The sequence below is a fragment of the Choloepus didactylus genome, chromosome 2 (genome assembly GCF_015220235.1).
Source record: "Choloepus didactylus isolate mChoDid1 chromosome 2, mChoDid1.pri, whole genome shotgun sequence".
Taxonomy (NCBI): domain Eukaryota; kingdom Metazoa; phylum Chordata; class Mammalia; order Pilosa; family Megalonychidae; genus Choloepus; species Choloepus didactylus.
Window position 1 is genome coordinate 135,277,526 of NC_051308.1, and position 21,929 is coordinate 135,299,454.

Sequence of the window (21,929 nt, forward strand, 5' to 3'; positions counted from 1 at the left end):
CAAATTTAAAAATATTGCTATTATAAAAAACACTTTCTATGATCATAATGGAATGAAGCTGGAAATAAATAACAGACAGAAGATGGTAAAATTCACAAATATATGGAGATTAACAACACACTCTTAGAAAACCAGTGGATAAAGGAAGAAATTGAAAGAGAAATTAGTAAATACCTTGAGGCAAATGACAATGAAAACATAACATATCAAAACTTATGGGATGCAGTAAAGGTGGTGCCGAGAGTGAAATTTATTGCCCTAAATGCCTATATTAAAAGAGAAGAGAGAGCAAGAAATGATGAATTAGCTGTGCACCTGGAGGAACAATAAAAAGAATACCAAACTAACCCCAAAGCAAACAGAAGTTAAGGAACAACAAAGATTAGAGCAGAAATAAATGAAACTAGGAACAAAATTTATGGAACCCTATCTAGGATAACAAAAAGAGAGAGAGACAGAGAAAGAGAATGGATTCAAATAAATGCAATCAGAAATGGGAAAGGAAACAAAACTACTGACCCCACAGAAATAAATGAGGTAATGAGAAGATACTATGAGCAACTATATGTTAATAAATGAGAAAACTTACATGAAATGGGCAACTTCCTAGAAGAGCATAAACAACCAACAATGTCCCAAGAAGAAATAGGCAACCTCAACAAACCAATCACAAGTCAAGAGATTGAGTCAGTCATCAAAAAGCTCCCAAAAAAAGAATAGCCCAAGACCAGATGGCTTCACTTGTAAATTCTAACAAGCATTCAAGAAAGAATTGGTACCAATCCTGCTCAAACTCTTCAAAAAAATTGAAGAGGAGGGAAAACTACCCAACTCATTCTGTGAAGCCAACATCACCCTAATAGCAAAATCAGGCAAATATACTGCAAAAAAAAAAAAAAAAAAAAAAAGAAAATTATAGACCAATCTCTTTATTTTTTTTTCTTAGTGATACCTTTAATGATTACTATTTACTTTTTTTTATTTTGAAATTAATTCAAAGTTATATGAACAGTTGCAAAAACAATACTAACCCCATACACAGAATTCCATCATACCCTGACCCCCCCCTACCCCAGTAGCTCAATCCACCAACTTTAACTTGCTGTCACATTGCTATTTCTTTCCCTCCCTCCCTCTCTCCCTATCATCCATCATCTATTTCTCTGTCGTCTGAACATATGAGAGTTAGCTGCACACATCCTTGAGCATTCACTATAATTCACGTATACACTTCCCATGAACAAGAACATTCTTTCATGCAATCCCATTGAGCACAGCTAAGAAGTACAATAGATTCAACAATGATAAAAAGCTTGCATTCTATATTTCCTTTTCCTATGTCTCAACTGTGTCCCTTTGAGCAACCTGTCCTCTATCCTCCTGTCCCATCCAAGTTCATCCTTAGTATTCAATTGTCATCTAGTTAGACTGACTTTTTTTTTTCAGTTGTGGAAACATATACAGCCCAAATCTTCCCATTCCACTCCCTCCCTAGCCTTTCATTAGTGGGATTAATCACGTTTAGAATGTTGTAATGCTCTTTCCCACCATCCATTACTAGAAATTTCCCTTCACCTCAAACAGCAACCCTACACTCATTTCTTAACTCCCCATTGCCCCTTCCCCCATTTCTCTTAACCCAAACTCTACCTTTCATCTCTATGGTTATATTCTCTGATAATTTCTTTGTGTTTACTGTGGGGCTTAAAATTAACCTCTTAAATCCATAGCAATCTTGTTTTTTTTTAATACCACCATCACTTCAATAGGACACATAAACTATGTTCCTATACTCCTTCATTCCCCCACCTTTATATAGTTGTCTAAAATTACATATTTTACATTGAGTTCAAAACCACTGATTTGTCCTTAGAGTTTGTGTATTTGATATCATGTAGGAAGTAACTAGTGGAATTACAGTTCAAAAATTATTGACTTCTATTTGTATTCCATCGTGGTTGGAGAATGTGCTTTGAGTATATTCAATGTTTTTTTTTTAAATTTCTTGAGGCTTGTTCTATGTCCCAGCTTATGGTCCCTTCTGGAGAAAGATCCGTGATCACCAGAGAAAAGTGAGTGTCCTGATGGTTTGGGATGTAAGGTACTATATATGTCTGTTAAAATTCTCTATATCTCTTTCTCCTTTCCCTGTCTCTTCCAGCAGGGCTCCCCTCAGAATCTGAAGTAGGGCAGGTCTTTCATCGGCAAAGTCTCTCAGCCTTAGTTTGTCTGTGAAAAATTTAAGCTCTCCCTCAAATTTGAAGGAGAGTTTTGCTTGATAAAGTATTCTTGGTTGGAAATTTTTCTCTCTCAGAGTTTTAAATATGTCATGCCACTGCCTTCTCACCTCCATGGTTGCTGCTGAGTAGTCACTACTTAATCTTATGTTGTTTCTTTTGTATGTGGTGAATTGCTTTTCTCTTGCTGCTTTCAGAACTTGCTCCTTCTGTTCAGTATTTGATGGTCTGATCAGAATATGTCTTGGAGTGGGTTTATTTGGATTTATTCTATTTGGAGTTTGCTGGGCATTTATGTTTTGTGTATTTATACTGTGTAGAAGGTTTGAGAAGTTTTCCTCAACAATTTCTTTGAATACTCTTTCTAGCCCTTTACCCTTCTCTTCCCCTTCTGGGACACCAATGAGTCTTAAGTTTGGACGTTTTATTTTATCTGTCATATCCCTGAGATCCATTTCGATTTTTTTTATTTTTTTCTCCATTCTTTCTTTTGTTCTTTCATTTTCTGCTCTGTGGGCTTCTAGGACACTGAGATGTTGTTCGGCTTCCTCTAGTCTTGTATTGTGAATATCCAGAGTCTTTTTAATTTGGCCAACAGTTTCTTTTATTTCCATAAGATCTTCTATTTTTTTTATTTACTCTTGCAATTTCTTCTTTATGCTCTTCTAGGGTCTTCTTTATGTAGCTTATATCCTGGGCCATGGTCTTCTTGCTGTCCTTTAAATCCTTTGCCATGTTTTCATTCCTCGATCGTAGATCTTTGATTAACTTTGTGAGGTATACTGTATCTTCTGATATTTTGGTTTGTGTGTTTGGAGTTGGATTCTCCATATCTTCTGGTTTTTTCATATGCATTATGATTTTCTGTTGTTTTTGGCCCCTTGGCATTTGTTTTGCTTGATAGGGCTCTTTCAAGTTGTAAAGAAAAAGGGATATCAATCTAATTTTTCAGAAACACTGTTTGGTGACATACACTTTCTCTAACCAACCAGCAGATGGCGTCTGTGAGTCACCCATATCCCTCAAGTCAGTTCTCAACCTTTTTTCCACTTTGTATGGGGAAATGATTCTTGTGGGTTCAGTTGGAGAACTCAGTTTGGGTGTGTTGCTGGAGCTGTCCGCCCTGAATGTGGGGCGTGTGTACGGGTATCCAGGGAGGAAGGGCAGTTCTAATGTTCAAATTCCCCAGGATCCCAGAGATTCAAGGCTGCTGCAAAAGTCTAAGCCTTCATTTCAGTTCAGCCCCAGACTCTCTCTCTTGCTGATCCATAAACCACCAGACTTGGCATAGCATCCCTGGGTTCTCCGAGTGGATCCCCCCTCCCAGTCACGCTCCTCCAGTAGCTCAGCCAAGGGAAGGCTGTGCTACATCATCAGTGTGCACCATCCCACAAGGGAAGCCCCGGGCCTCCGGGCCATGTGGCAGCGCACTCCCAGCCTGAAGCAAAAATGGCTGAGCGGGGCATCTCTGCCCCCTCCTCCTCACACCATTCCTCCTTCCCAGCTCCAGAACAACTGGTGGGGCTTTGGGCTGTGGGCACGGCCCCGGGCAGGAGTTTATCCAGCCCTCCAGGGGCTAGCTGCTAGCCATGGGGTTTCTTTCTGCTTCCGGCTCTCCCCTCCATTCCCCCGAACCCAAAGGTATCTGCTGCGGGCTATCTTCCAGGCCAGACAGCAAGAGGCCAGCCCAGCCCCCTCTTGCTGTGTTTTACTGTGTGGTTCCCACAATTGCTACTGGAGCTGCTCCTTTTAAAAAAAAAACAAAAAACAGCCAGCTGGTCTCCATATGCTGAACCCTGGCTTCCCCAGCCCGCTGCGCGGCTGTGGGTCTTCCAGCCACCTTACTCACTTGTTTCAGAATGCCGACTCCAAGTTTCACAAAGTATACAGCCCCTCTGGAGTTAGGAGCCCTCATCCAGTTGGTAGATCACTGTAACAGGTATTCTAGGTCACTTTCTGGTTTTTAACTAGTGTTTTTCACGGAGGTGTTTTTTTCGCCCTGTCTCAGCTAGCCGCCATCTTCTCTCTCCTTAGACCAATCTCTTTAATGACTATAGATGCATAAATACTCAACAAAATACTTGCAAACTGAATCCAGCAGCACATTACAAGAATTATACACCATGACCAGGTGGGGTTCATTCCAGGTATGTAAGGCTGGTTCAACACAAGAAAATCAATTAATATAATACACAACATCAATAAACCAAAGCATAAGACCCCCATGATCATCTCAATCGATGCAGAAAATGCATTTGACAAAACTCAACATCCTTTCTTGATGAAAACACTTGAAAGGCTAGGAATAGAAGGGAATTTTCTGAATACAATAAATGCAATATATGAAAACCCCATAGCTAACATACTCAAAGGCGAGAGACTGAAATCTTTCTCTCTAAGATCAGGAACTAGACAGGGATGCCCGCTGTCACCATTATTATTCAACACTGTGCTAGAAGTTCTAGCTAGAGCAATCAGGTAAGAAAAAGAAATAAAAGGCATCCAAATTGGAGAGGAAGTAGTAAACCTTTCACTGTTTGCAGATGAAATGATTCTATATGAAGAAAATCCAGAACAATCTGCGGAAAGCTAATAGAGCTAATCAATGAATACAGCACAGTGGCAGGCTACAAAATCAACAAGGAAAAATCTGTAGCGTTCTTATACACAAGAAATGTGCAACAAGGGGAAGAAATAAAAAAAAATCCCATTTACCATAGCAACCAAAAGAATCAAATGTTTAGGAATAAACTTAATGAAGGTACAAAAGACCTATACAAAGAAAACTACAAGAATCTGCAAAAGGAAATCAAACAGGACCAAAAAAATGGAAACATATACTGTGTTCATTGATTGGAAATCTAAGTATAATTAAGATATCAACTCTACCTAAACTGATTTATAGCTTCAACGCAATACCAATCAAAATCCCAGCAACTTACTTTGCAGAAATAGAAAAATCAATAACCAAATTTATTTGGAAGGGCAAGGTGCCCCAAAAAGCCAAAAATGTCTTAAGAAAGAGGAACAAAGTGGGAGGTCTCACACTACCTGACTTTGAAACATACTATGAAGCTACAGTGCTCAAAAGAGCATGGTACTTGCATAAGGACAGAGATACCAAACAATGGAATCAAATTGAGTGCTCAGAAATAGACCCTTACATCTACCAACGATTGATCTTTTATAAGGCAGTCAAGCCAAAGCAACTGGGACAGAGAAGCCTCTTCAATAAATAGTGTTTAAAGAACTGGCTATCCATTTCCAAAAGAATGAAAGAGAACCCCTCTCTCACATCTTATACAAAATTTAACTCAAAATGGATCAAAAACCTAAATGTAAGCACTAAGACCACAAGGCTCTTAGAAGAAAATGTAGGGCAATATCTTAAAGATCTTGTGAAATGGGTTGTTTCCTATACCTTACACCCAAAGCACAAGAAACCAAAGCACAAATAGCAAATGAGATCTCCTCAAAATCAAACACTTTTGTACATCAAAGGACTTTGTTAGACAAGTAAAAAGGCAGCCTACTCAAAGAGATACAATATTTGGAAACCACATATCAGATAAGGCTTTAATATCCTGCTATATAAGGGGATCCTACAACTGAACAACAGAAAGACAAACAACCCAATTAAAAAATGGCAAAAGACATGGACAGACGCTTTTCTGAAGAGGAAATACAAATGGCTAAAAAACATGAAAAAATGCTCAACTTCACTGGATATTAGAGAAATGCAAATGAAAACCACAATGAGACATCATCCCACACCTACCAGAATGGCCAGTATTCAAAAACCAGAAAATGACAAGTGCTGGAGAGGATATGGAGAAAGACGCACACTTATGCATTGCTGGTAGGAATGGAGAATGGTGCAACCACTCTGGAAGACAGTGTGGAGGTTCTTCAGGAAGCTAAGAATTTATTTGCCATATGATCCAGCTATTCCATTGTTAGGTATACACTAAAAGGAACTGAAAGTTAAAACACAGACATTTGTAAACTGATGTTTATTGCAGCATTGTTCATGATTGCCAAGAGATGGAAGCAGCCCAAATGTCCATCAATGGAGGAGTGGATAAACATAATGTAGTATATACACATGGTGGAATATTATGCAGCTGTAAGATAGAACAAAGACATGGAACATGAATGAAACTAGAGGGCATTATGTTGAGTGAATTTAGCCAGAAGCAAAAGCACAAATAATGTATGGTTATGGTAATATGAACTAACATTAATAAACAAACTTTGAGAGTTAAAAGCTGATAACACAGGTTTTCAGGAGATAGGAAGGCAGTAGAGAGAAGGCATTTGATGCTGAAGGATTACAGAATGTTCAGCAGGTTTGATTGTATAGATCCAGTAATAGCATAATACTATGTGATGGTAGCACAATATTGTAAGTACACTGAACAAAGATGTCTGTGAGTAAAGCTGAAAGAGGTGGGATAGGGAAATATATGACACCAAAGGTAAAGACAAATGATGGAGATTGGGACTGTATAAACTGGCAAAACTGAAGTGGCCAATGGCTGTTACTAAATGTACAAATATAAAACTGTTCTTGCATGTGGAAGAACAAATGAATGCCAACTATTCAGAGGGTTGAAAAAGGGATGGTATTTGGGAAAAAAACATAATCAAAGCAAACTGGAGTCTATGGTCAACAGTAACATTGTAATATGATTACATTAAATGGAACAAAAGCAAGATACCAAAGTTAAATATGTATGAGAGGGGGATGTAAAGGAGAGATATGGGATTCTTGGTAGTGTTGTTATTTTCTTTATTGTATGACATTTTATTTTTCTTTTTATTAACTTTTTTATTATTTGCCAAAAAAACACTTTTTTCCTAGCAATCAATGTGTTCAAGTGCTGACTTTGGTGATAATTGTACAACTCTATGATGATACTGTGAACAATGATTGTACACTGTGTATAATTGTATGATATGTGAATATATCTCTATAAAACTCTAGGAAAAAATATAGATAGTGGTAAAAGTGCTAGAGAAAACATGGAGGGAGGGATGTACCTACTTACTGTTGATGGGAATGCAGAGTGGTGCAACTGCTCTGGAAAAATATTTTGAGACCTCACTAATATAGAATTGCTATAATGAGCAAATGCTGAGAATTGAATTCAAAAGAATAGTTTCCAAGGGATAGAATGTGGACAGAGATTGGGCAATTAATGATGCAGGAGTGCAGAGTGTTCAATGAGGCTGGTTATAAAGTTCATAGATTGTAAGTTCTTATGGAAGCCACATCTGTTCCTGAGTTTTTGGCTGTTATTTAAGAGATGCTTATTTGGTACAGAATTTATATTCTCTGTAGCATGCTTTCTAATATAACCTATATGGTCACTTTATTTAAACAACATGGTTGCATAGAACCTATAATGCAGCATGAGATTGTGTTATTCTGTAGAGGGTAATATGATATCCCAATGCATCCCAGAATACTTTAGGCAGAAAACAATAAAGCATTTGCAAAGTCTCCTTGAAGAACTGGAGAAAAATGTGGAGATATTAAAATTCCCCACCCAGGGGATTCCTGATATTTCTGCAAGCATTAGGGATTACAAATTTAATAAGTCAAGACCATGAACTTGGGGCTTGCTCTTATGAAACTTATTCCTTCAAAAGAAAAGCTATGCCTACTAATAATTATGACTTAGAGTCATCCCCAGAAAACCTATTTTGTTACTCAGATGTGGGCTCTTTTTCTCAGCAAACTCTGCAAATAATCTCATTACCCTCCCTCCATGTGGAACATGACTCCCAGGGGTTTAAGTCTCCATGGCAATGAGAGATGGGAAACCCAGAGATAAGCATGACCCTGGCATTATAGGATTGAGAATGCCATCTTGACCAAAACAGGGCAAAGAAATGAAAACAAATAAAGCTTCCATGGCTGAGAGATTTCAAACACAGTTGAGAGGTCAATCTGTATGTTATTCTTATGCATTGTATAGATACTTTTTTTTTAGTTTCCAGTATATTAGAATAGCTAGAAGAAAATACCTGAATCTGTTGAATGGTAATCCATGAGACTTGATTCCTGATGATAATTGTATAACTATATATCTTTTATTGCATGACTGTGTGATAGTGAAAACCTAATGACTGGCATTCCCTTTACCCAACATACAGGCAGATGAGCAATTAACACAATAACAAAAATATATAAATAATAGAGGGGAATAAGAGGCTTGGGATGCTTTGGGTGTTCTTTTTAATTTCTTTTTTTATTTTCTTTATATATTTTTTTTCTTTATTTTGGGGTAATGAAAATGTTTGAAAATTGATTGTACATCTATACAATGATACCATGAACCATTGATCACATACTTTCAATGGATTATATGGTGTGTGAGTATATCTCAATAAAATTGCATCATTAAAAAAAAAAAAAAAACTTACAGTCAGGAAGCTGGGAAATCAGGATGCTACCATCCCAAGGAGTTCCTGCATCTTACTTCCTTAGTGATGACTTGTGGATTAGAAGACTGTTGCAGCTGTTGGGTCCAGTAATATGCTGCCTACCCCAGCTGCTATCAGGGTATCAGAATCATAACAGGCTTGCTAGAATCATAACAGACTTGCTAGATTCATATGTGCAACTGAGATGTCAAAAGGCATTTGACAAAATGCAGCACCCTTTCCCAATGAAAATACTAAGAAAACTGGGAATAGAGGGGACCATTCTCAACACGATAAAGGTCTTTTATGAATACTGACAGATAACATCATATTCAATGGGGAAAGACTTAATGCTTTCTCCCTTAAAATCAGGAACAAGAAAAGGATGCCTACTTTCACCACTGCCATTCAACATTTTAATGGAAGTTCAATGTGGAGACATTAGGTGAAAAAAGTAATAAATGGTATCCAGTTTAGAAAGGAAGAAGTAAAACTATCTCTATTTGATGATGACACTATCTTATATAGAGAAAATCCAAAGGAATCCACAATAAAAACTTCTAGATATAGTAAAAAATTTCAGGAAAGAGGCAGAATTCAAGACTAACACAAAAGAAATCAATTAATTGAGTTTCTATACACTACCAAAGAACAAACTGAAGAGGCCATTAAGAAAACAAGTTTATCTACACTTAGCATATAAATGTGAAAACATACCCAGGAATAAATTTAACCAAGGATACATAAAACTTATAAACAAAATCTTCTAAATAGTACTTAAAGAAATTAATGAAGATCTAAATGAATGGCAAGGCAATCCACATTCAAGGACTGGAAAATTTAATATACCTAAGATGTCTATATTACCCAAAGTGATTCACAAATTCAATGTAATTCTATAAAAATTTCAGCAATCTTTATTGCAGAAATGAGAAAACCAATCTTAAATTTTCTATGGAACTGAAAAAAGCCCTGAATATCCAAAACAATTTTGAAAAAGAACAACAACATTGGTGGACTCATACTTCCTAATTCTAAGTATACTAAAGGGTTCAATATTAAAACTTCATGCATTACCTGCATAAAGATAGATATATAGACCAATGGAACAGAATTGAAAGCCCTGAAACAGACCCACACGTCTATGAACCATGTATTTTCCAGCAAGGGTACTAAGTACATGCAATGAGCAAGGAAGAGACTATTCAACAACTGGTTTTGGGAAAACTGGATCTCCAAGTGTAAAGCTGTGGAGTTAGACCCCTACTTCATACCATGTAAAAAAAAAAAAAAATTAACTCAGTTTGAATGAAGGACCCAAATATAAAAGCTAAAACCATAAAATCTTTGGAATATATCATAGCAGAAAGTCCACATTACTAGTATTCAGCAACATATTTTTTAAAATGACACAAAATCATGAACAACAAAAGAAACAAAACATAAATTTTACTTCACCAAAATTTAAAACTTTTATACACTAAATGACATTATCAAGAAAATAAAAGACAACTTACAAATAGGACAAAATAATTGCAAACCATATATCATATAAGGACTTAATATTCATAATATATAAATAACTATTACAACACAACAAGAAAATGGCAAACAACCCAATTTAAACAAATGGATAAAAGACTTGGACAGTGTTTTTTTCCCAAAAAGGACATATAAATAGTCAATATTCATATAAATAGATACTCAACATAATTAGCCATTATGAAAATGCAAATCAAAACCACAATGAAATACCACTTCACACCACAAGGATAGCTATGACTGGTAAAATGGAAAATAATAAGTTTTGGAGAGGATGTGAAGAAATTGGAACTGTAGTACAGTGTTGGTGGGAATGTAAAATGTTATCACCACTCTGGAAAGTAAAATGGAAGCCCTTCAAAAAGTGATAGAATTACCATATGTTCTAATTTGAATTCTAGGTATAGGTATATACCCAAAGAAATTGAAAACAGAGTCACATTGATACATGTACACCAATGTTTATAGCAACGTTATTCACATTAGACAAAAAGTGACAATGAGCTGTGTCATCAACAAATGAATGAATAAAAAAAATGATTCATACTCACAATGGAATATCATTTGGCACTAAGAAAGAATGAAGTTCCGAGAATGCTGCAATGTGGAAAAACCTTGAAAACTTTATGTTCAGTAAATAAGCATGACACAAAAAGATAAATATTGTATGATGTTACTTAAAGGAATTGTCAAGAAATAGCACATCTTAGATACAGAAAGTGGATTAAAGATTACCAGTGATGGGGGAGGTTGGAAAGGGGAAAGTAGGTTTAATAGTTATGAAGTATGTATAAATGAAATTAATAAAAATAAATAAAATTAGATGTCTTGATACCAAATTTCTTCCCACTTCTCCTTATATAATAGTGATTTAATGTGGGTTTTCCTATACTTGTTTTCTACATACTACACATTTATTATTTGGTCAATAAATAGTAGATGATTATTGACATTATAATGATTATGTTAATTTTCTGTAATAAAATTTGATATTAATTTTAATATGTTAATGTGTGCTAACTCTTACAGTATATTTGATGTAAACAGATCCCCTTAATAACTGGTTTTCATACTAGACATAGAAATAGTTGAGCAAACTGTTAACTTTATCTGCTTATTTAGGGTATTTGATACCTGGATTTTATAAATTAATCTTTATTGAGAAAAGTTTCAAATGGCTAAATTAAATAATGTGTAAGATGTATATTTTTGTATTATAATTGGTAAATTTGTGACTCTCTGCTTTAATCCTAAGAACTTGAAATGATTGAGTTTATATATAACAAACATTTCTATAGAAAAAAATTGGTACCTATCCATTTTTTTTAATTGTGCACTCCAGCCATAGCTATAATCCTCAAGGAACATTGGCTCTTCATTATGGTCAAACATTCTATCCCAAATTGTAGAATATTATATCATTGTTGATTAATTCTAGCAGTGAGTTACCAATTAATCAGGGGGTTTGTTAAGGTAGACACTGAAGCTTGGCGGTGTTCTTATCATAATTTCATAATTAGCCGTACAGGGGCACAGGGAATATATGACAGCAAAACTCTCAGAGGGTTATAGAAATAGGACATGCTTTCAGCTGGTGCTACTTCTAATCAAGCATCATCTGGTGAACCACAGGTGGGGAAACGTATAAATCCTGTCAAATCTTTGGGAACTCACATTGGGATTATGTAGTTGACAATGGTGTGAGGGAAAGGAAAGCAAGACACAAATATGAATTATGCCAGGCCTTTGCAATCAAAGAGAAGAATGTTTCCTAACATTGGAATTGTGTGGCCTGGAATGGTTCTCAAGTCTAAAAAGGAAACTTTTCTGAGAACAAAGCCACTTTCTAGTTGTATTTTATTTCAACCTACTGCCATTTCCTGCTGGTCATTCTGTGGTTTCATGTCTTAAAGTGGACTGTACAGCTGAAAGTTTGCAAGTACTGACTCTATGTGTATTTGATGTCGTCAGTCATTGTTCATTTTTCTTCACCTATAAAATGTTGGCAAGGTCCATGAATTCATTATTCAGGAAAATTACCAGGTAATAATTTTAGAGTAATGGCAATCACTCTAGAAGAAATTCTAAAGGAATGTTTCCTTACTAAGAGGCACAAAAATTATACTGCTAAGTCAGGACTAGATGACATGGAAAACAGTCCCTGGAAAAATATTTAGGTATGCTACATGATTACAGGGAACATAAAAATATGAATAACTGTACAAGGCAAATTCTATAAACCAAAACTCTATTGTTTTTTCCATTAACCAGAAATTAAAAATCCAAAGAACTATTTTAAATACACCAAAACTATCACAAAAGAGGGAAAAAGGTAAGGGCTGCTTGTAACCATAGAAATGAATACTTCCCTTTTATTCTTTCTAAACTAAAACTTTCTCACCTGAAGTTTCCACAAGAGAAAAATGATAACAGATGTAATATACCTGATATTGGATCTGTTGTAACATATTAATAGCTAATATAATGAAATTAAACCAAAAAATGTATGGAGAAAGTAGAAATTGGAATAAGATATTTTTTTTCTATTTGGAATGTCTGCTAAGAAGTAAAGATCAATGTCATAAGTTACAGGGACCTAGGGATTAGGGATGCATGTGGAGCTACTGTACAGCATGTTAAAATAAGATGGGAATTCTCCCTACAGAGACTGTTGGGCAAACAAAAAAATACCATTAATGATTCAGCTGTGCATCAGTTTAGGGAACTAATGGGAAGAGCACTGACTACAGGGTCAGAAATCTAAATCCAATTCATGCTTAGTAAATGTCAATTTTATAACTTAAACCTCAATTTCTTCCACACACACACACACACACACAAATGGCTTTAAAGAATCACAAGTCAACTTTTACAGACTATTTCACTTATTACTCAATAAATTTAGTTTTCTTTCTCATCTGAAGGCACAAAACTAATCATTATTGTTAAAAAGTTCATATTTAATTTAAACAAATATAACGACATAGGCACTGAGTAAAGGCAAAATATTACAGTTGAGATTGTATTAAGGAAGCATGTGTGCCCCTGAAGAAGTAGTCTTATTACTGTCATTTTGTAGAAACCCCTGTTTCTATTACCCTCAAGTCCAGTAACTCACCTTTATTGTTGTGATCATATTCTGACCTCCTTGAACTGTCCATGATTCATTGAAAGGCACAACTCTTTCTCTTTGCTGATATTTTGTCACCACGTAAATATCCTGTCATTGGAGGCAAGGAAAGATGACAGCATAGGGAGGTATAAAATTTAGTTACTCATCTAGAGCAGCTAGTAAACAGCCAAGAACAAGTAAATAGTCTGGAACAACTGTTGAGAGGACACCAGTGACCATACACACATCTATACAAGTCTGAAATGGGTGGAATGGTCAAGATCTCAGCATAGAGCTGTAGGTAAATCTGCTGCAGAGGCTGGCACTTCTCCTCCAATGACATGGCAGGCTGAGTTGGAACAATTCCCTGTGTGAAAAAGAGGGAGTCTCTACTAGGAACAAGGGAAGGAAGTTCAACCAAGCTCTAATTAGGTTTTTTTTAAATTTAGTTTTATTGAGATGTATTGACATACCATACAATCATCTATGCTGTACAATCAACTGTTCACAGTACCATCACATAATTATGCATTCATCACCCCAATCTATTTTTGAACATTTTCCTTACACCCGAAAGAATGAGAATAAGAATAAGAAATAAAAGTAAAACAGAACACCTGAATCATCCCTCCCATCCCATCCTATTTTTCATTTAGTTTTTGTCCCCATTTTTCTACTCACCCATCCTTACACTGGATAATAGGAATGCAATCCATAAGTTTTTCATAATCACACTGCCATCCCTTGTAAGCTACATTGTTATACAATCATCTTCAAGAGTCAAGGATGGAGTTTGATAGCTTCAGGTATTTACTTCTAGCTATTCCAATATATGAAAACCTAAAATGTGTTATCTATATAGTGCATAAGAATGTCTACCCGAGTGAATTATCATCTCCATTTGAAATCTCTCAGCCACTGAGGCTTTAGTTCATTTATTTCACATCCCCTTTTTGGTCAAGAAGACGTTCTCAATCCCATGATGCTGGGTCCAGATTCATCCCTGGGAGTCATATCCTGCATTGCCAGGGAGATTTACACCCCTGGGAGTCAGGTCCCACATAAGGGGGAGGGTAGGGAGATCACCTGCTGAGATGGCTTAGTTAGAGAGAGAGGGCAACATCTGAGCAATAAAGAGGCGCTCAGGGGGAGACCCTTAGGCACAATTATAAGCAGGTTTAGCATCTCCTTTGCAGTAACATGTTCATAGGGGCAAGCCTCAAGAGAGATGGCTCAGCATATCAGGCTGCCAGTTCCTAGTGTTTGTGAGAACATCAGCAACAATCCAGGTAAGGAAGTCCAACATGTCTGCCCAGCACCCCCCAGCAACTTAGGGGGGACCCGAATGTATATTTTTATTCTCCACTGAAATTACTTTGGGATGTGTTGCTATTTCACTCTAAGCTTTACAGACCTACCATATCTCACTTCCTATTCAAAGTTCCATGTAATTGTGGTGTTTGAACAGACCGTAGAAGTTATACTATTTAGAAAATATAGATCCTACATCAAATAAACATTTCTTCCCTTTGTCTCACATGGAAGTTGAAGTTTTAACACACAGTCAGTTTCAATCTTTACCCTTTGGCCTGATTTGCCTTAGTCTTAACCAGATCTGCTTCATTCATATCTCTAATTGAAGTCTGGGCAGTTTTTCAGCCTTTTTTTTTAACAATTGCCGTATGCATTAAAACTGACATTCATATCTGCCGAGCTCTAGCCCTGACTTTCAGGTGTCACACAGATGCTCAGTGTTCCAGAGACCAAAAAGGTTATACACAAAGGGATCAACATCTCAGAGTTTGGAGACAGCCATTACAATTCAGGAATAGATTTGACTGCTGTAAGAGCTTACGATCTAGGGATCATTACAATAATCATTTCCCTGTTAGGCTGTGCTCTAACATTTAATTCTGAGTTTACACATTGTAGTGAGTCCATATTGGTGAGGCATTATAGTGTTTGCCTTTGTTTCTGGTGTACTTCAATCAAAATGCTGTCTACAGGATCCAGTCATCCCATTGTGTGTCTCACAACTTCACTCCTTCTCACAGTTGATCAATATTCCATTGTATGCTTACACCGCAGTTCACCATTCTGTTCCTCAGTTAGAGTACACTTAGGCCACTTCCACCCACTGCAAATCATGAATACTGCCTCCATGAACACCAATATGCAGGTGTCCATTCATGTCTCTGCTCTCAGATCTTCCTAGTACATACCCCATAATGAGGTTGCAGGAAGTTATGACCACCACATACTTAGCTCCTTGTGGAACCACCACACTGACTTCCAGAAAGGCTACACCACAACTTGTAGTTTTCTTTTTTATTGATAATGACCATTCTAGTAAGTATGAGAAGATATCTTATTGTGGTTTTGATTTGCATTTCTCTAATAGCTAGTGAAGTTGAGCATCTTTTCATATGTTTTTGAGTCATTTGCATTTCCTCTTTGGAAAATTGTCCATGTATTTTGCCCGTGTTTTAAATTGGGTTGTTTTTCTTTTTGCTGTTGTGTTGTAGGGTCTCTTTACACATTCTGGATATTAAACCTTTATCTGATACGTGGTTTCCAAATACTATCTCCCATTGTGTACACTGCCTTTTTACTTTCCTGGCTATGTCCTTTGATGCACTAAATTTTTCAATTTTCAGAAAGTCTCATTTTTCAATTTCTGCTTTCACTGCTTTCACTTTGGGTGTAAGGTCTAGGAAACCACCTCCTATCACAAGACCTTTAAGATATTTCCCTACATTTTCTTTTAAAAGTTTTATAGTCTTGGTGCTAATGTTTATGCCTTTGATCCACTTTGAGTTACTTTTTGTATAAAGTGTGAGACAGGGGTTGTTTTAGTTTGCTAATGCTGCCAGAATGCAAAACACCAGAGGTGGATTGGCTTTTATAAAAGGGGGTTTATTTGGTCACACAGTTACAATCTTAAGGCCATAAAGTATCCAAGGTAACACATCAGCAATCAGGTACCTTCACTGGAGGATGGCCAATGGTGTCCGGAAAACCTCTGTTAGCTGGGAAGGCACGTGGCTGGCATCTGCTCCAAGGTTCTGTTTCAAAATGGCTTTCTCCCAGGATGTTCCTCTCTAGCTGCAGTTCCTCAAAAATGTCATTCTTAGTTGCACTTGGGATATTTGTCTTCTCTCTGCTTCTCTGGAGCAAGAATCTGCTTTCAATGGCCATCCTCAAACTGTCTCTCATCTGCAGCTCCTGTGCTTTTTTCAGTGTCCCTCTTGGCTGTGGCAGCTTGCTCCTTCTATCTGATCTTATATAGTGCTCCAGTAATTTAATTCAGACCCAACCTGAATGGGCAGGCCAACACCTCCATGGAAATTATCCAATCAGAGTCATCACCCACAGTTGGGTGGGGCACATCTCCATGGAACACTCAAAGAATTACAATCTAATTAACACTGACACGTCTGCCCACGCAAGACTATGTCAAAGATAATGGCATTGGGGGGAACATAATACATTCAAACTGGCACAGGGGTCCTCTTTCATTATCCTTTATGTGTATATCCAGTTCTCCAAGCATTTGTTGAAGAGACTACTCTGTCCCAGTTGAGTTGAGTTGACCTTCTTACCAAAGATCAATTGTCTGTAGATGAGAGGGTCTATTCCTGAACACTCAGTTGGATTTCATTGATCAGTATAACTATCTTTATTCCAGTACCATTCTGTTTTGACCGCTGTAGTTTTGTAGTATCCTTTAAAGTCAGGTAATGTGAGATCTCCCACTTCATGTTTCTTTCTCAAGATATTTTTATCTGTTTGGGGGGACCCTGCCCTTTCAAGTAAATTTGATTATTGGTTTTAGTATTTCTGCAAAGTAAGTTGTTTAGAATTAAATTGGTGTTTCCTTGAATCTGTAAATAAATTGGGTAGAATTGACATCTTAACTATATTTAATCTTCCAATCCATATGCAAGGTGTGTCCTTCCATTTACTTAGGTCTTTCTTGATTTCTTTTAGCAATTTTATGTAGATTTCTGTGTATAGGTTTTTTATGTCCTTGGTTAAATTTATCCCTAAATATTTGATTATTTGATTGCTATTGGAAATGGATTTTCTTCTCACTTTACTCCTCAGATTGCTCCTTACTAGTGTATAGAAATGTTATTGATTTTTGTACATTGATCTTGTATCATGCCATTTTGCTATATGTTTTATTAGCTCTAGTAATTTAATTTAGATTTTTGGGGATTTTCTACATATAGGATCATGTCATCTGCAAACACTGAAAGTTTTACTTCTTCCTCTCCAATTTGGATGCCTTTTATTTCTTTCTCTTGCATAATTGCTTTAGCTATAATTTCCAGCAAAATATTGAATAACAATGGTAACAGTGGGCATCCTTGTCTTGTTCTTGATCTTAGAGGGAAAGCTTTCAATTTTTCTATGTTGAGTATGCTGTTGGCTGTGAGTTTTTCATATATTACCTTTATCATGTTGAGGTAGTGTTCTAGTTTGCTAATGCTGCTGGAAAGCAAAACACCAGAAATGGACTGACTTTTATAAAGGGGGTTTATTTGGTTACACAGTTACAGTCTTAAGGCCATAAATGTCCAAGTTAATGCATCAACAATCAGGTACCTTCACTGGAGGATGGCCAATGGTGTCCAGAAAACCTCAGTTAGCTGGGAAGTCATGTGGCTGGCATCTGCTCCAAGTTCTGGTTTCAAAATGGCTTTCTCCTAGGAGAAATTATTAGTAGGCATAACTTCTCTTGGGGCATTTGCCCTCTCTTAGCTTCTCTGAAGCAAGCATCTGCTTTCAACAGTCATCTTCAAACTCTTATCTGCAGCTTCTCTCTGACCTCCTGTGCACTATTCAAAGTGTCCCTCTTGGCTGTAGCAAGCTTGCTTCTTCTGTCTGAGCTTATATAGTGCTCTAGTAAACTAATCAAGGCCCATGCTGAGTGAGCAGGGCCATGTCTCCATGGAAATTATCTAATCAGTGTTATCACCTACAGTTGGGTGGGTCATATCTCCATGAAAACACTCAGGAGATTCCAATCTAACCAACATAAAATGTCTGCCCCCACAAGATTGCATAAAAGAACATGGCTTTTTCTGGGGCACATAATATATTCAAAACAGCACATTCCAACCCCTGTACACCAGAAAAACATATTCTTTCCCAATACAAAATACACTCCATCACAATATCACAAAACTTAAGTCATTTCAGTAAGAACAGGTAAGTATAAGTTTCCATGAAAATCAGTTACAGGCATGGTCTGTCGTAATGCAAAATTCCCCTCTGGCTTTGTACCTGTGAAACTTAGAACACGTTATCTGCTTCCAGTATACAAGGGAGGAACATTCACAGGATAAACATTCCCATTGCTGTAAGGAGAAACAGAAAGGAAAACAGGGTTTAAGGGACCAAAACAGTTCCAAAAATCCACAGAGAAAACTCCATTAGATTTAAAAGCCTTAGAGTCAATTCATTTTATCCTTGGAGCTTGAGAGAGTGGGAGTGTAAACTTCCTAAGGGCCTTTGTGGCAGACCTTTTCTCTCCAAACACTGGGATGAGTGCTCCAACATATCCACACATTGGAGAGACCACCTACTTGTCCCCACCCTCCTCAAGCATTGGGGCAGCACCTGGATTCTCTTCCATCTGTGGGGCACATGCTCGACCCCTTCAGAACAGTGGGGTGGCAGCCCAGTTCTCCCCATTCCCCTGGGAATGTGCTCCACCCTCTTTGGGGCCTGGGGTGGCAGAACTCTTCCTGAGCATCAAGGTGGAAGGCCCACCCTCAACCTCAAGGGCAAACTCACCCTTTCCATCTGGGCCACTTCCAAGTGGGCCACTTCACTCTTCCAGCCTGAGACCTCTTGACCCCAGACCTCAACCTCCATGGTTCTGTCTTTGAAGAATTTTTTCCTTCTATTTATTCCTTGTATGTCTTCTCCAGTCCAGATTGGCAGCAGCTCTATCTATAAAGATCTCAAAAAAATTCCATTGGCTTTTCATGAAGCACACAGGGGTCAAAGCCATCAGGCAACAGAAGTTTCCAGAAATACTTTCTGGGTAACTCCATCTCCAATCCTGGCTTGTTCTGAAGTGGCAGCTGTGTTCCATGTTTGGTTAAATCCTCATGTGGGGCTCCACTCCCTGGAAGCCCCAGAATTTTCCAAACCATCAGTTTCTTTTTTCTTTCAACACAAGAGTTCAGTTCTAAGTTTATCTCTGTCTCTCTCCACTCAAATTTTACTGTAAGCTACAAGGAGAAGCCATGCTATATCCACAACTTTTAGTTTCAAAATCTCAGCAGACAAGTATCCCAGCTCATCAGTCTCAAATTCTTCCTTCCATCTGACACCAGGACTCAATTTTACCAAATTGTCTGCCACTTTAAAATAAGGATCACCTTCTTCCAGTTTGCAGCAACACAGTCATCATTTCTGCTCAAGGCCACATCAGAAGTATCTTTAGAGTCCATATTTTCACAAACAATCTCTTCAAAATGGTTTAGGCCTTTTCTGTGAAGCTCCTCAAAGGTCTTCCAGAATCTTCCCTTTATTAATTTAAAAAGCTGTTCCAAAATGTTTGGTATTTGCAAGCTCAGCAGCACCCCATTCCTGGTACCAAAATCTGTTCTAGTTCACTAATGCTGCCAGAATGCAAAACACCAGAAATGGACTGGCTTTTATAAAGGACGTTTATTTGGTTACACAGTTACAGTCGTAAGGCCATAAAATGTCCAAAGTAAGGCATCAACAATCAGGTACCTTCACTGGAGGATGGCCAATGGTGTCCAGAAAACTTCTGTTAGCTGGGAAGTCATGTGGCTGGTGTCTGCTCCAAGTTCTGGGTTCAAAATGTCTTTCTCCCAGGATGTTACTCTCTAGGCTGCAGGTCCTCTTCAAAATGTCACTCTCAGTTGCTCTTGGGGTGTTTGTCCTCTCTTAGCTTCTCCAGAGCAAGAATGTGCTTTCAATGTTTGTCTTCAAACTGTCTCTCATCTGTAGCTCCTCTCTCATCTCCTGTGCATTCTTCAAAGTGTCTCTCTTGGCTTTAGCAAGGTTGCTTCTTCTGTCTGAGCTTATATAGTGCTCTAGTAAACTAATTAAGGCCCATGCTGAATGGGCAGGGCCACCCCTCCATGGAAATTATCTAATCAGAGTTACCACCCACAGTTGGGTGGGTCACATCTCCATGGAAACACGCAATAGATTCCAATCTAATCAACACTAATATGTCTGCCCCCACAAGATTACATCAAAGAATATGGCTTTTTCTGGGGGACATAATACATTCAAACTGGCACAGGTAGTTTCCTTCTATTCCTGTCCCTTGAAGTGTTTTCATCAAGTATGGATGCTGAATTTTGTCAAATGCCTTAACTGTATCAATTGAGATAATTTTGCATTTTTTTCCTCTTTAATTTATTCATGTGTGTATTACATTGATTGATTTTCTTGTGTTGAACCACCCTTGCATACTTGGAATAAAACCCTTGGTAATTGTATATAATTCTTTTAATGTTCTGCTGGATTTGATTTGCAAGTATCTTGTTGAGGAGTTTTCTTCCATATTCATTAAAGATACTGCGGAATGTGATTTTATTTTTTTTTTATTTTTGTAGTATATTTGTCTGGCTTCAGTATTAGAGTGACGTTGCATCATAGAATGAGTTATGTAGCTTTCCCTTCTCTTCTAAGTTTTTGAAGAGTTTGAGCAGGATCGGTACTAATTCTTTCTTGAATGTTTGGTAGAATTCACATGTGAAACCACCTAGTACTGGAGTTTTCTTTTTTAGGAGATTTTGATGAATGACTCAGTCTCTTTACTTCTGATTGGTTTCTTGAGATCTTCTATTTCTTCTTGAGCCAATGTTGATGGTTCACAATTTTCTAGGAGGTTGCCAATTTTGACTTTGCTGTCTTGTTTGTTAGCATATCATTGTTCATAGTTTCTTCTGTTTATCTCCTTTATTTCTGTGGGGTCAGAAGTTATGTCCCCCCTCCCATTTCTGATTTTATTTATTTATATCACTTCTCTTTTTTTGTCAGCCTGGCTAAAGGTCCATCTATTTTATTGATTTTCTCAAAGAACCAATTTCTGTTTTCCTTGATTCTCTCTATTGTTTTCAGGTTCTCAGTTTAATTTATTTCTGCTCTAATTTTTGTGATTTCTTTCCTTCTGTTTACTGTTCTTTCTCAAGTTCCTCTCAATGAGCAGTTAAGTCTTTGATTTTTGCTGTTTCTTTTTTTCAATATAGCAATATGGTGATAAATTTCCCTGTCAGCACTGCCTTTGCTGCAACCCATAAGTTTTTTTTCACTTTTTTAAATTCAATTTTATTGAGATATATTCACATATCAAATAATCATCCAAAGTGTACAATCAATTGTCCCCAGTACCATCATATAGTTGTGCATTCATCACCCCAACATACTTTTTGAAGATTTTCCTTGTACCAGAAAAAGTAAAAATAAGAATAAAAAAATAATAGTAAAGAAGAACACCCAAATCATCATCCCACTCCAACTCTATTTTTCATTTAGTTTTTTGTCCCCGCTCTTCTACACATCCATCCACACACTTGATAAAGGGAGCGTGACCCACAAGACTT